We start from the raw sequence: 12,773 nt of genomic DNA, 5'->3' as shown, positions 1-12,773 counted from the left end.
AGTACTAACGCTCCCTCTCTTTGGGCCTCCACTCATAAAATGCTGACTCATGCTCACTTTGAGCCAGCCTCTGTCTAGTCAATGAAGAAATGAAGATGTGAAAGCCACAGCTCCAGCCTGGAGGAAGGGAACAAGTGTGTCTTGACTCCTGTGGTGGACAACCCACACATTTCCCTGCCCAGCCTCCCTCCTGCTCCTTCTGGAAGCCACCCTCCACCTCCTGGGTCCCGAGGCTCAGGTGGGACTGACTCTATGCCCTACTCAGGTCGGGCCAATCGGAGCACCTTGTCCCTGGACTCAGTGACTGGCCAGGTATGGGCATGTGACTCAAGCTGGGCCCATAAGAAGCAGGCCCAGGATGGCTGTAGCATTGTTGAGAGAGAGAAGGTCTTATCCATTGAGCTTGAACCTGGGAGTTATAAGCCAGGTCTTTACATGGGCCCCGTGAGGAGACAGCCTGCCTGAGAAAGAGGCCTATGCAGGGGAAGCCAAACTGAGAGCAGGAGAGAGATGGATTCCCAATGTTCTCACTGGGGCCTCTGGATCCAGCCATACCTGAAGCTTGCAGGCATGAAGCTTTGAGGTATGTGAGCCAGTATACCTATCTTTGTTTAAGTCAATTTGAAGTGGGCATTCTGTCACTTACAACCAAAATACGTTCTAATAATTATAATATTGAGTGGATATTATAATATTCAGTGATATTATAATAATTATAATATTAAGTGATTGACTGTTTCAATAAAAGTGTACACAGAATACTAAGTGAGCACAAGGGAGGGGGAGGGGAAAGTTCTTCAGGGAAAAGGGATATAGGAAGGAAAAATGGAAGTGTCCTGGACACAGTGTTGGAGCTGAGCCTTGAAGGATAAGCTTTTCAGGCAGACAGTGCATGGAAAGGCATTACTTGCGCATGGAATAGCATACGCAAAAGTCGAGAAGCAGAGAATAATGAGGATCGACCTACTGAGGGGCATGGGCTTCTTCCTGAGGGTAATGGGGAGTCCCAGAAGGTTTTTGAGCAGAGGATGGACATGATTAGCTTTGTAATTAAATAGATCCGTTCATGGAGGATGGATTGGAGGAGAAGAGATTAGAGGCCAGGGTTCCAGAGAGAGGTTGGGGCAGTGATTCTGGAGGAAGGAAGCATGGGGGTGGAGCTGGGACAGACAAGGCCTTTGGGGAAGAAATGTGGGTGGGGTGTGAGGGAAGAGGCACGGACAAGGGCAACCCCCAGGTTCCTGGCTCAGGCCACTGGGGGGGGCAGAGGTGCTATTTACCTAAATGGGGACACAGGCAGAGGTGCAGGTGAGGAAAGCTGACCCCTCTCCCCTTTTGGATGTGTTGAGGGATCCCCAGCGGGGAGATTCCTGGAGGCTGTGGGTGAAGGTCTGGCTGGGCTGGGGTCTGGGAATCAGTGGTGTAGGTGGCAGAGAGGCGTGGGGAGAGTGTGGGGAGGGAAAAGGTCAGGGCAGAGACCTGGGGACAAGGACAATTAAGGGAAGAGCAAACCCAGCAAAGGAGGCGGAGAAGGAGCCGCTAGCAAGGAGGGATGAAGACCAGGGCTGAGGACAGAGGACATTTAGGGAAGACAGGCTGGCTGGGAGGGCCAAAGGCAGCAGATGTTCACATGATGGGGACCAACAGCTGCTGAGTGGCCCCTAGGAGATCCCTGGTAGCCTCCATAGGCAGTCTGGGAGAGCTGGCTGGTAGAAGCCAGGGCCAGGATTCGAGGATCTAGGGTAGTGAAGAAGTGGAAGCAGAGCTGACAGACTGGGCTTGGCACCGACCAAAAGGGGCCCCTCGGGGAGCCACAGGCCTCCTTTCCCTGGTGCCAGCTCCGCTCTGTCCGAGGGAGTTCAGGTTTGGCCCAAGGGGCTCTCACGGCCCCACTGCAGGCAGGACAACTCCATTCCTCCAGACGGTGCTCAACACAGATTCCCTCACCTCTTGCCAGGCACAAAGGGCTCGCCACCCAGCCTGCCCCCAATTCCAGCAACGGAGCGAGGCCAGAGGAGGTGTAAGGCCAGTGGTTCTCAATCAGGGGACATTTGGCAATGCCTAGACAGATTTTGGAAACCCTGGTGGTGTAGTGGTTAAGTGCTACGGCTGCTAACCAAAAGGTCGGCAGTTCAAATCCACCAGGCACTCCTTGGAAACTCTATGGGGCAGTTCTACTCTGTCCTATAGGGTCGCAATGAGTCAGAATCGACTCAATAGCAATGGGTTTGGTTTTGGTATTTTAGACAGATTTTTGTTTGTCACAACTGGGAGTGGAGGGTTGCTACTGTGGGAAGAGGCCAAGGATGCTGCTAAACAGCCCACAGGGCCGTGGACAGCCCCACCACAAACTGTCCAGCCCAAAGTGTCAACTGTTCTTGGTGGACAAATCAGCATAGGGTCACTAGCTCTGGGCCCTGCAGCCCTGGTTTCAAATCTAGCTCCATGTGTCTTGGCAGCGTGAACTTGGGCAAGTCCCCGCCCCTACTCCAGAACTCGGTTTATTCAGAGACAATGCCACTGCTCGCTACTGCCACCAGCCACTAGCTCCCTCCCCTGCTCGAGGCTGCCACACCCCTGACTGGCCCTGCCTTGGGGCCCCCACATGCCGCAGAGCCCTGAGTGGAGATGCCCCCCTTCCAGGGCTCGGCCTTTCCTCCCCATGCCATGAGATCTGGTGTTCTGCCTGATTCCAGCCCGCCTGCTCCCGCTGAGCGCCACCAGTGCTGCCTGCCTAGGTTCTCGGGGGTCTCCTCCCCCAGAGTCCACTGTCCTTGCCAGGAGACCTTTCCCAGCAGGCAACCCCGGGTGCAGGTATCCTTACCCAGGCCTGCATGCTCGCACACCCTTCCAATATCTGCCTCCGTGAGCAAGAGTGCGCTGGCTGCCAGCCTCGGAACACGGCTGTCTCCCTGCCCCCGCCCTGCTGGGGAAGCAGGGCTAATTCTAGGCCCTGTCCTGGGGATTGGCCATCTGTCCTGTCCTGCCGCAATGAACCAGGCCTGGGACCTGAGATGACGCAAGAACAACATTTCTTAACCAAAAGGTACTCAAAATAAGGCCTAAGCTTTATGTTAAAGCTGCTCATCATAACATTATTTATAACAACAGCAAACAAACTAATATCCCACACAAATATCAAGGCAAATGTCCTATATTGGGAACTGGCTAAAACTATATGGTTTCTGCATATGATGGGAAATGATATAGCTTTTAAAAATGATGCTTTCAAGCATTACATTGACGATTTTTAAGTGAAAAAGTCAGGTTATAAAAGTGTATATTCACTATGAACATAACAATGTGAGCGTACGTATAACTTAGAAAAATGCCTGGAAGGAAATGTGCCAAGATACGCCTCCATTCATAGTTGGCATCTCTAAATGTGGGAATTCCTGGCAAACTTTGTTTCCTTCTTTGTTTTTATTTTTCAAAATTTCTACAACATGCTTAACTATAATAAAATCCATACAGCATCTCAACATTTCTGAACACACCAATGAACAGAAGTAAAAGGAAGAGGTGCTAGGGACTGTGCAGGGGCTGAGCGCACAGGTTTCAGAGTCGGACATGGCTGGGGTCCTGGCTCCACTGCCGCCTGGCTCAGCGACCTTGAAAGTCCTCGCTCCTCTCTCAGCCTGCTTTGGTCTGTCCGAGGGACTCTCAGGGCCCCGCTCCAGACAGAATGGTTCCAAGACGGTAGGTACCCAACACCTCACCTCCTACCAGGATGAATACTGGATCTATACCGATCCGACCCTCGCAGAGGGCTCGTGTGAATGAGCAAATCATGAGCGGATGTGGAAGAGTGAGTGCCCCAGGACAGGGGTCAGCACAGCACAGTGGGTAAGAGCAGGCCCTTCAGGCAGGGCAGGCAGTGCAGGCTGCGGGCCCAGGTGCTCACTTCACCAGCCAAGGAGGTCAGATGTGGTCAGCTTCTCCATGACAAGGCCTGGCCACTACACCAGTCTCCTCTCTGGCCTCATCACCTCCACTCTTACCCCCTAACTCTTAGCCCTGCAGCCAGAGGAATCTGCTCTAACCCCAGATCTGACCATGTCACGCCTCTGGTTCAAACCCTGCAGCGTCACCTTGGCTCCTGGGAAAATGCCCCTGCTCTTTCCCTTCTGACCCCTTACCTTCATCTCAGACACTTTCCCACAGCTGCAGGCATGCCTGAATGTCTGTTTCTGCACCTGGATGATTTCTTCAGAGTCTTCAGCACACGAAGAGATTATGTATCTGTTCACTAGTTCACTGCCATCTCCCTCACTGGAATGTAAGCTCCCTAGGGACAAGGACTGTGTCTGTCATAGTTATGGCTCTATCCCCAGTGCCCAACCACTTGTAGGTGCTCAATTAATACCTGCAGACAGAATAAGTGAACAAAGAGTAACTCTAATCCTGGAGAGAAGAGGAACCACATGGCTACCTATCTCCATTAATGCAGAGTGGGCCGAGAGAAGGTGGCAGCCCCTATTCTCCCAGGGAGATGCCTGCAGCCTAGTCCCTCTCTCAATCACTGAGAGACATTGTGGCAGCAGAGAAAAGCCGGGGAGTCAGGAGGACATGGGTTCAAATTCTGGCTCTGCCACTTACTTGCTGTGTGACTCTGGGAAAATGACTAGGCCTCTCTGGGCCTCTTCTGTAATCTGTAGGATGGGTGAAGACACCTGGCATGCAGAATACGTGCGACTGTCAGGGCCGGGCACCAGCAGGCACTCTCCACTGAAGGAGGTGGCAATTCATCCTGCACGTGTGTTTACAGCAGAGGGAATGAAAGCCTGAGGCTGCGGTCAAGACCCCAGCCCTGTGGGCTGTGTGTGGCTCTGGGCTGGCTGCTCAACCACTCTGTGCCTTAGTCCCTCTGTCTGTGTGATGGGCATAGCAGTGGCACCTCCTTCAAGAGCTGCTACAAAGATTAAACAAGTTGATACATGTAAAGTGGTAGCTAGACCAGTACCTGGCCCCACCCTATAGAGCAGTGCCTGGCCCCCACCCTACGGTGCAGTGACTGTCCCCACCCTACAGAGCAGTACCTGGGCCCCACCCTATAGAGCAGTGCCTGGCCCCCACCCTACTCAAATGTTAGGTCCCTAGGGCAGGGACCTCTGTCTGCTTGCTCCTATTGTCTCCCGGACCTGGCACAAGCAGGGGCTCGGTGACAGTCTGTTTCCGGTCTTCACCAGGCCCTGACCCTGGAGGGGCACACAGTCCACTGCTGCCTCAGATTTCAGTGTGAGCACGCCCCCCACCACCCCAGCCTTCCCTCTGACAGGGAAGAGAAGGTGGGGGGTTGCTAGGTGGGGCTGAGAGCAGGACGAGGGAGGCCAGACCCCAGCCTCCGAGGGTGTGGCTGAATCTATGCATTTTGTGGTTCTTTGTTCCTCTTCTAGTGGTTTCTGGGGTGGTGAGGGGAAGTCACACCTTTGAAGAGAGAGCCCAGCTGGTCCAGCTATAACTGGGGTGTGGGCTTGCCTACAAGTAACCTGGGGCTTTAGGGGGCAGGCTGCACCCAACCACCTGTGGCCTGGCACAGTCAGGCAGAGGACACATGGCGGGCCTTGGCAGCGTGCCCATGGGCACCCAGTTCATACGAGGCTCCCAAACTCCTGACCCAGGGCTCCTTCCATGTCCCCTCCCACCTCAAAGCCTGTTTTCAGGTGTTCTCTCTGGCCTTGAAATATCCAAGGTGTGGTTCCATTCATTCATTCAGCCAAAATTTGTTTTCACCCGCTATGTGCCAGGACTGTTTTAGGCCCTAGGACACAGCAGTGAGCAAGACAGACAAAAATCCCTGCCTTCATGGAGCTGTGGTCCAGGAGGGGAGCTGCACAGTGGATGAGTAAATACACAGGAAGCAGATGAAGACGATAACCCCAGCTACTCTAATGGTGCCAACAGTGGTGGGAACAGCTGCCAGTGCCCTGCTCCTGCTCAGGTGCCTGAGCCTAGGACTCTGGGTGGGCAGGGGAGGACAGGGGAGATGGGCCCAGCTCCAGGCTCTCAGCTTACCAGAAGTCACCAGTGCATAGGGGCTTCCCAGGCTCACTGGTCATAGTAACCAAGATCTATGCCCAGAACTGGGGAGGTGATCGTCTACTCAGTCCTACTCAGACCCCACCTGGGTACCCAACTTAGCTTGGGCACCTGCCCTCAGAGAGTGATGGGGACAGGCCAGGATATTATCAGAGGAAGAGGGGTGGAGGGTGGAGGGTGGAGGGGGCTGGGGACTTAACCAAAGAGGAAAAAAAATAGCCTTAGGGATCCCAGTCCCTGCCCCCAAGTCCTTTCAGGGCTGTCCTGTGGCAGAGAAACAGACAGGTTGTTGGGCCCAGAGGGCAGTGCCTGGGACCCTCAGGGGAAGGGAGCCTGGGAAAAGAGCTAACATTGAGACCCCACTTTAATACATCATCTCCTTTAATACTCCCAGCAGCCATCGGGAGAAAGAGCTATCACTGACCCCACTTAGCAGTTGAGGAAACCAAGGTTTGGAAAGGTGAGAGACCTACTTGGGGTCGCCCAGCTAGGGCGTGGCATGGCTGACTCCAGCAGGAACCCAGCAGCAGCAGCTGGAGCAAGCTGACTCCGGGTCTGCCAGGGGAAGAGTTCTCAGTCGGGGCTGCCTGGTGAGATAGTGAGTGCCCTGTCTCTGGGAGTGTGCAAGCTGAGGGGCTGCTTAGAGGGAGGGACTTTGTGGCAGAGATGAATGCAGCAATCTGTGGGCCATCTTTAATATCCATTTAAGCCCTGAGATTCTGCTGCAAGGAGAGCAGTGTGAAAACAACCAGAAAATCAGGATGCTGTGAGGGTGGCCCTTCCGCTGCAGTCTGCCGCTGACCAGGCCTGGCTGTGGCCGGGAGCGAGTCCTCCCTGGAAGAGAGTGCCTGCGGCTGACAACAGCCCCACCTTAATAGCCCGTTTTATAATGTTCACAGTGCCTTGTAGCCATTTCCAAAGTGAGTCCCTCATTGCCTTCTTTCTTCCCCCCACTGGAATTTAAAAATTTTTTTTATTGTACTTTAGACGAAGGTTTACAGAACTAGCTTCTCATTAAATAATCAGCACACATATTGTTTTGTGACATTGGTTGCCAGCTGACATGTCAACACTCTCCCCTTCTTGTCCTTGGGCTTCTTACCAGCTTTCCTGTCTCCTCCTGCCTTCTTGTCCTTGCCTCTGGGCTGGTGTGCCCCTTTAGTCTCATTTTGTTTTACGGGCCTGTCTTATCTTTGGCGGAAAAGGTGAACCTCAGGAGTGACTTCATTACTGAGCTAAAAGGGTGCCCGGAGGCCATACTCTTGGGGTTTCTCCAGTCTCTGTCAGACCAGTAAGTCTGGTCTTTTTTTTTTTTTTTTTGTGAGTTAGAATTTTCTTCCACATTTTTCTCCAGCTCTGTCCTGGACCCTCTATTGTGATCCCTGTCATAGCAGTTGGTGGTGGTAGGCAGGCACCATCTAGTTGTGCTGGACTCAGTCAGGTGGAGGCTGTGGTAGCTGCGGTCCATTTGTCTTCTGGACTAATCTTTCCCTTGTGTCTTTGGTTTTCTTTATTCTCCCTTGCTCCTGAAGGGGTGAGACCAGTGGAGTATCTTAGATGGCCGCTCACAAGCTTTTAAGACCCCAGACGCTACTCACCAAGGTAGAATGTAGCACATGTTCTTTATAAACTGTGTTATGCCAGTTGAGCTAGATGTTCCCTGAGACCATGGTCCCCACAGCCCTCAGCCCAGCAATTCAGTCCCTCAGGGAGTCTGGATGTGTCTATGGAGCTTCCATGACCTTGCTTTGGACAAGTTGTGCCCCAGTATTATAAACGGTCTGTCCCTCGTTGCCTTCTGATACAGGCTTATTAGCCCATTCTACAGATGAGGGATGGAGGCTGGCCAGGGCTCAAAGCCAGGCTGCTGACTCCTTGTCCAGGGCCTCCCTCTGAGACAAGCCCCAGCCTGTGGGGCACGCAGGTATCAAGGCCAGGAGTGGGGCTCAGCTGGGCTCCCAAAGGTGGGAGGTGACTGCTGAGCTCCTCCTGCTGACCTCCTCCCAGCCCTCCTTCCCAAGGCAGAAGTGGCTCTGGGTGCCCATCAGCTCAGCCTTCCCCAGGGAGGGGTGTGGGAGGTGCTCCTCTCTGGGCCAGCTGGTCTCGCTGGTACTGTGTCCTGGGCCTGCCAGTCCAGGGAGATGAAACTTCATCCAGTCTGGGGTGGGGTGGGGCACATGGGCATGGACTCTGTCCTCAGACCTGAGTTTAGATCCTGACACCACTGCTCACCTTCTGTGTGACCTTAGGCTAGTGATGCCTCTCTCTGAGCCTCAGTTCCCACCCTGCAAATGGGGAAACGTAGCGTCCTTACCTAACATGGCTGTGAGGAGAGTCACAGGAGTTGGCGCAGCTATGTGCTGGCCACGGCGGTGGACACAGGCTGCGTGCCCATGTCATCAGTGTCACTGTCATCATCAGCCTTGCAAGGCCTCTCCCTGTCTCCAGGCAGCGCCAGCCCTGGGGAAGAGGGCTGCACGAAGCTAAGAGTGGGAGGCATAGTAAGGAGCCATCCTTGGGCCAGGAGCCAGAGGGAGTCTTTGCTGGGAGGGCCAGGAGGCTCTCTCTCCACTCTGGCTGGGGCTACCCTGTTCTCCAACCTACAGCAGGCTGTCTTGTACACATGCAAATCGAAGCCATCCCTCCCTGGCTTCCACATGCTCTGCCTGGCTCCAGGACTCTTCCACCACCCACTCAGTTCCTAGTACCTGCCCCTTCACCTGCCCTGTGCCATGCCAACCTTGCTCCTGCCTCAGGGTCTTTGCCCCTGCAGGCCCCTCTGCTGGAACGCCCTTCCCCCAGATCTCTGCATGGCTCACTCTTCTCAGGTCTCTGCTCCGAGCTCCATATTCGGGGGACCTGTTCTGAGTTGTCTCCTCACCCATTTTGTTTCATTCAGAGAGTTTTAAATCATTCTGCTTAATAGTTCTTCTCTCGACATCTGTCTTCCTACAAGAGAATGATGGGTCCCAAGGGCAGGCCACCATCTGTCTTGATCATCACAGCATCTCCCGGTTCACTAAACGATGCCTGGCACACAGTAGTGCCTAATAAATGTTCACCAACTGAATGAATAAATGAATGGCCTCAAGTCACAGTCCTATGGTCACCCCCAGCTGGTTCAACGACAACATGAGTAGCACTGTGTGGCTTCCAATTATTCCCACATCCCTCGTCCTTTGCGGGTTTGGTAGACATTCCACCCCAGACAAACATTCTTTCGACAGTCTAAATCTGCTCTGAGTAATTACTCTCACATCCACACTAATAATAGGCTTGTGAGTATAGTTTATCTGCTGCAATTTCAGTTAATGGACCGGATGGAATATTTGCATCTGGAAAGTTCCCTGGCTGTTTTGGGGAGCTCCCAAATTCACCCACCAAGAGGAAGAGAAACATCAAGAAAACGTAACTCGGGGAATCGCCTTGGCACCCTCGCGGGAGAAAAGGCGTCTTTGTGCAGAAAGACCCTGGAGTGTGGGTTGGGAGGCCTGGAGGCTAGTCTTAGAGTGCAGCCTCGGGCAAGTCCCTGTACCTCTCAGCCTCAGTTTCCTCATCTGTAAAATAGGGGCAATAGTACCCACCTTACCCAGAAGTTGATCGCAGACCTTGCAGCCATGACAATTTTTGCCAGGACCCTTTGCGCCCTCATTCAGGTAATGCCTTTCTTTAAACTGATTTTTTTTTTTTAACCTGAACACATTTTAAAGGGAAACTTCACTCCTCTCCTAAATGGAAAACCAGGATCGTGTGCCTTACACATATCTTGTAAACAAGCGCTGCCCCCTCCACCCTGTCTAAACAACCACTCCGTCTCCTCCCGTGCCTCGCCTCATTCTTGTCTTCTTCCAAGTCTGACGACACACTGGGCTGAGTGTGTGTGTATTGGCCTCTCCTGCTAGCCTGTTGGCCTGCTGTCCATCCTGTGGACTGCTGACCTCCGGGCATAAAGCAGGGCCTGGCACACAGGAAATGCCCACTCCACAGGAGGTGATGCTGGACAGATGGCCGGTTGGGCCCAGCAGTGGGCGCTGCAGGGTGGACAGAAGCTGGCTCCACTCATTCATTCACTCAACATACCCTGAGTGAGTACCTGCTGTGTGTGGCAACTGCCAGGCTGGAGGCACAACCTCACACAAGACAAAGTCCCCGCCGCCCCCTACCTCGCCCCAACCTCCCCTCTGCTTGTCTGCACTCTCCCGGGGAAATGTCATCCTGCCCATGGTCTTGTAAACCATCCACATGCTGACGACACTCACGTTTACACTTCCAGCCTCAACCTCTCTGCTGCTCCAGACCCGAGGGCCAGTGCCTCCACCACTTGGGAAAGTGCACCCTCACCACGCCTTTGCTGCACAACTGACCTCCCCAAAACAGGGCCTCGGCAGGCACGTTCTCTCAGCCAGGGGCAACTTCACCTTCCACTTGCCCTGTCTCCTCCCCCCACACCCACTCCCTGCTCTTCCTGCCCCCACCTCCATGGCCCTGTGCTGCTCCCGGCTGCCCTCTTCTTCTCCAGATGACTGCGACAGCCGCCTCTCTGCTTCCTTGATTCTGCCCTGTCTGTTCTACAGGCAACGGCCAGACCAATCCTTTGGCTGAAAGCAAGTGAGATCATGTCCCTCCTCTGCTCAGAACCCTCCCTGGCCCCCACCTCTCTCAGAGTAAACGCCAAAGTCTTACACTGACCCACGAGGCCCTGCATGATGCTGCTCCCCCTCACTTGTCTCCTCCCCCCGTCCCCCTCCTCACTCTGCCCCAGGTACACTGGCCTCTGCTAGTTCTTCCAGCCTGCCAGACATGCTCCTGCCCCAGGGCCTTGGCATGTGCCGTGCTTTTTGCTCAGGGGGATATTCAGAATGTTTAACAATAGGCACTGGCCATGATCCTTGAAGCACCTCCGCTACCCTAAGTAGTAACTCCTTCATTGAGGATCCTGGGGATGTCTGAGGGGACCAGGAGAGGGGCTGGACAGCAGAGCAGCAGTAGGGGCCCTGTGAGGGTTCAGTCAGTGGTCTTTAACTTGCTGGCATGAAAACATTTCAGTACTGTAATGACAGGGCTGGCTGTCCTGGTGTGTACCACTGAACACCTGCTCTGACATGGCCGGGCCAGCCGTTCTCCCAGAGGCCTATGCTCAGTGTCCTCTCCTCAGTGAGGCTTTCCCCGACAACCCTCCCCAACATACACTCCCCACCCCCATCCTTGCTTTGCTTTTCTCCTTAGCACTTGTCACCATCAAAACAATGTGTATTTCCACAGTGGAAACAATCCAAGTGTCCATCAACAGATGAATGGATAAACAAAATATGGTGCATACACACAATGGAACATCATTTGACAGTAAAAAGTAATGAAGTCCTGGTACCTGCTACAACATGGGTGGACCTTGAAAACATTCTACTGAGTGAACTAAGTCAGATACAAAAGGTTACATATTATATGATTCTATTTATATGAAATGTCCAAAACAGGCAAATCCATACAGACAGAAAGTAGATTAGTGGTTACCGAGGATGGGAGGTACTGAAGGAAAAAATCCAAGCTTCACTGAAGGCGTTGGCGAAAAACAAGGTCCCAGGAATTGACGGAATACCAATTGAGACGTTTCAACAAACAGCTGTAACATTGGAAGCACTCACTCGTCTATGCCAAGAAGTTTGGAAGAAAGCTACCTGGCCAACCAACTGGAAGAGATCCATATTTGTACCCATTCCAAAGAAAGATGATCCAACAGGATGTGGAAATTGTAGAACAATATTATTAATATCACATGCAAGAAAAATTATGCTGAAGATAATTAAAAAACGGTCACAGCAGTACATTGACAGGGAACTGCCAGAAATTCAAGCCAGATTCAGAAGAGGATGTGGAACGAGGGATGCCATTGCTAGTGTCAGATGGATCCTGGCTGAAAGCAGAGAATACCAGAAAGATGTTTACCTGTGTTTTATTGACTATGCAAAAGTATTCAGTTGCATGGATCATAACAAATTATGGATAACATTGTGAAGAATGGGAATTCCAGAACACTTAACTGTGCTCATGAGGAACCTGTGCAGAGACCAAGAGGCAGTCGTTTGAACAGAACAAGGGGAAACTGCGTGGTTTAAAGTCAGGAAAGGTGTGCGTCAGGTTTGTATCCTTTCACCATACTTAGTCGATCTGAATACTGAGCAAAAAAATCTGAGAAACTGGACTGTATGAAGAAGAACAAGGCATCAGGATAGGAGGAAGACTCATTAACAACCTGTGCTATGCAGATGACACAACCTTGCTTGCTGAAAGGGAAGAGGACTTGAAGCACTTACTGATGAAGATCAAAGACCACAGCCTTCAGTCTGGATTACACCTCAACATAAAGAAAACAAAAATCCTCACAACTGGACCAATAAGCAAGATCATGATAAACGGAGAAAAGATTGAGGTTGTCAAAGATTTCATTTTGCTTAGATCCACAATCAATGTCCATGGAAGCAGCAGTAAAGAAATCAAACAACATATTGCATTGGGCATATCTGCTGCAAAAGGCCTCTTTAAAGTGTTAAAAAAAAGTAAAGCTGTCACCTTGAGGACTAAGGTGCGCCTGACTCGAGCCATGGTATTTTCAATTGCCTCGTATGCATGACAAAGCAGGACAATGAATAAGGAAGACCAAAGAAGAATTGATGCCTTTGAATCATGGTGGTGGCAAAGAATATTGAATATACCATGAACTGCCAGAAGAATGAACA

This window comes from Trichechus manatus, unplaced genomic scaffold, assembly GCF_000243295.1.
Source record: "Trichechus manatus latirostris isolate Lorelei unplaced genomic scaffold, TriManLat1.0 scaffold00001, whole genome shotgun sequence".
NCBI lineage: Eukaryota > Metazoa > Chordata > Mammalia > Sirenia > Trichechidae > Trichechus > Trichechus manatus.
Note: the sequence above shows the minus strand (reverse complement) of the source record.